Consider the following 3,776-nt stretch of genomic DNA (forward strand, 5'->3'; position numbering starts at 1 on the left):
GCAGTCGTCATTAATCCGTCAGTAACAAAATTCACACCAGCAGTACAATTTGGATTCAGCGTGAACATATGTTTGCGCAATTGCAGGAAAGCTAAATAAAGTGCCTGGCAACTTCACATTTTGAAGGAAATTCGTGGTTCTGATGGGATCACTGGTGCTGGACCGCATCGTCACACCACCGTCCTGGTTACTTAAAGGTAGCTTAAAGCCCCTTGATGGACTGCACACTGAGGAAAGAGTGGCCTTAACACGGCACGTCCCGTCTCTTATCAAGGGGTTCACGTGCATACGAACATTTCCTATCCAAAGCATTAGGAGGAAACCGGTTAAAGGGTATTTAACGCCTTGGGGTTGGGGTCGGGGGGAGGGGTGGGGTGGGGTAAGATAACAACGAAGAATACACTGAAAATGAGTTTCTCCCTCCTCTGCAGGATCTGAGTCCGGCCAGCTCCCCCTCTGCTCTGCTCAGCGCTGAAATCTGTTAATGATCTTTTCTGCCCTCCGTTTCCTAAGTGGGACCAGACATGTTGCGCGCCCCGGGGCGGCGTTGCGCGCGCTCTCACGCACTCCAGACGGGACTGCTTAACTGCGGTCTGGAGCGCGCAGCCATGGGGCCCCGGAATGCACATACGCCGAACGGGATGGGGGAGGGGAGGCGGTGCCGGGTCCCTCTCTCCCTCCCTCCCCTCCATTCATCAGGGGTGGGGGGGAGGAGGAGGGGGGAGGGGCTCCATCTTTAGAATGGCCCCACTGTAACTGTGTGCCTCCTAATGAAAGCCGTCGATCAACTTTTGATTCCCACCACATCTGGAGCGGCACCGTCTGTTGGCCACATATTGCGCTTTAACGGCGTTCGCGCCACATGCGCCCCTTTATTAGAGGGCGAGAGCCGGTCTGTAATGGGGCGCGGTGCGCTCCCAGGAGTTCATCACTTACATCGGAGGCGGCTCACGCACGTTTGGGTTCTGCCCGTCTGAACGCGTTTAACCTGACACGCATGCGCACTCAGCTGTGGGCTCACGCACGTTGGGGTTCTGCCCGTCTGAACGCGTTTAACCTGACACGCATGCGCACTCATCTTTGGGCTCACGCACGTTGGGGTTCTGCCCGTCTGAACGCGTTTAACCTGACACGCATGCGCACTCAGCTGTGGGCTCACGCACGTTGGGGTTCTGCCCGTCTGAACGCGTTTAACCTGACACGCATGCGCACTCAGCTGTGGGCTCACGCACGTTTGGGTTCTGCCCGTCTGAACGCGTTTAACCTGGCACGCATGCGCACTCAGCTGTGGGAGGCCATTTGAGCAAATGACCGCTTAGAAATGTCTTCTTCGCACCGCATTAAAACGCGTGTTAACGCGTAGAGTTTGGTAATATTCTGACGCCTTAACACAACGAATATTGACACGTTAACGCGTCGCGTTCGATTTTCTACGCCTCAGGGCGTTTCACACGTCATTTCCGTTACGCTACACGGAGGCGCCTGCAGGGGGCCTGTAGCGGGTGCGTAGCACGTGCGTAGACGCCCACATCAGTAATTTATGCACAACGTGCGCCCTTGCTTCGTTGTTCGACGTCGCTGACGCAACCCTCCTCATGAATATGTATGACGGCCTTGAGTCAAGGTCCCTCATTGGCCACAACCAGAAAATGCACGTAACGTGTCAGTATTTGTTGTGTTAAGGCGTGAAAATATGACGCGTTAACGCCTCGTAAACAAGACATTGCTAAGAGGTTATTCGCTCAAATGGCCTTCAATACTCTGCCCCCGTGTGGCGCTCGGGTCAAATGGACTCGTTTTAAATCTTTTTTTTTAGGGCCCCGCCCACCTCTTTTCTGACAATTGTACTTTTTTTTTTTGCAGTGTCGCCCTCTGCTGGCTCTGCGGTACCATCGTCATTAGACCTTTTATCTCCCCCGCCTCTTCCGGAGAAACTCTCACGCGGCGTTTGTTTTCTTTTCCGCCGCTCGTGGTGGCTAACTAGCCGCGAGCTGACTGGGTGCGTCTCCGAGTTATGACGTTAGTTATTGGTCTGCCGAATGCCACGTGGACGAGCGATAACGTTACACGTTTCAAGTATCCGTTTCAAATTAAAAGCCCTCCAGCGTTACACGGTCCACCGGGCTTTTATTTGAATATTGTATAACCATATCGCTTTCTTGCGGTCCGGCAGCAAATGCTCTGCGGCCCGGTGCCGGTGCATGGGCCGGTGGTTGGGGAACCCCTGGGTCTGTAGGGACGCCCGACCAAGCCGGAGGTAACACGGGGATTCGAACCGGCGACCCCCGTGTTGGTAGGCAACGGAATAGACCGCTACGCTACCCGGACGCCCCTATTTTGAAAGCTTTAACGGAAGAGAAATTATGCAATAAAAAAGTTTTTCAAACTGAAACTTAATGGCCTCGGCTTATTATTATTTTGTGAAAATATGTATGTAAATTACTAACAATACACGTTAGCCCCTAGCTAACGGGTCTGACCCTTTAGCCGAGCGGTTAGTGATGTCGCCTTGTGGAGCAGTACACCCCGTATCGAATCCCGCACCGGGCAAGAAAATAACAGCTTACATGTCGAACAACAATTTCATTGGGTGCACGTGCAAGATCCCCTCCGCCCAACACATTTATTTATGTACTTGAACTGGTGCTCGATGGGGTCCATTTGAATCAAGAGTAATAAGTTCAATTTTCTTTTATTGCCACAGTAATAACTCTTCACACACACACACCTGCTGCGCTTTCATTGTTGAATGTGACCTTGCAGAGTTGAATGGCAAACATTGTTTTCTATATTATTTGGAACCGAGACACACAACATATGCTCGGTACTTTTACACACATTTTATTTCTGCATTGCTTTAAAGCCCCCGTAATGTCACGGGCGAGCTTGACCTGGGGGCCGCCAACAAAGGGTGCACAACATTTCTGTCACCGCTACAAGGGTTAAAAAAAATCAACGAGTTGGTGTAGCACAAGGCTCAGTTTTACAAAAAATGTTTATTTTCTTTTAAAATGTTTGTACACTCAGTATGACAATGTGCTTACACAGTACTTACAGAAGAGTGGGGTGAAATGTTTTTTGTACATAGAAAAAATAAAAACAAAAACAAACAAAACGACAAAAAAAAAAAATCTTGAAAATGACCCCTACCACTGGTTTGACTTGAATGATGTGGGAACTGCCACAGGGGGGCTGAGCGTGCAGACCCTCCCCTACTCCTGTGTGTGCAGCTTTGGTAATATTACACATATTTACACTTTAAATCATGAAATAATAGTCCTTTTACAAAGTCTTTGCTCAATTAAACATTCCCCAAAACTATTTTTTTTCTCAATATATTCACATATAAAGCAATATACATGTGTTGGAAATTTTCAATGGGCTTATATGCAATTGTTGAGTTAAGACGCCATGCTTATGAAACGCTGACCTTGACACCAGGCCGAATGTCGGAGACTAACGACGTACAGAAAAAGACGATCCAAACGTCCCTAACGCCTAACGAGGATTTATTACTGTTAAAAAAACACACACACGCACACACAAAAAAAAATTAATGATATTGAGAAAGTTAAAATCACAACGCTTCAACCAATTCGTGTGTGAGGGAGGTGGGGCGGGCCCAGGGGCTCGGGGCGGGGTTAAGAACAGGATATGGGGCATGACTGACACATGGCTAATCCACATGTCAAACCCTCCTCTCTTCACGACACATAAATTCGTAAAATACATTATTTCAGTCAGCGACTCCCCTGACTCCCCCCCCCCCCCAGCCA

This window comes from Lampris incognitus, chromosome 9, assembly GCF_029633865.1.
Source record: "Lampris incognitus isolate fLamInc1 chromosome 9, fLamInc1.hap2, whole genome shotgun sequence".
Lineage (NCBI taxonomy): Eukaryota > Metazoa > Chordata > Actinopteri > Lampriformes > Lampridae > Lampris > Lampris incognitus.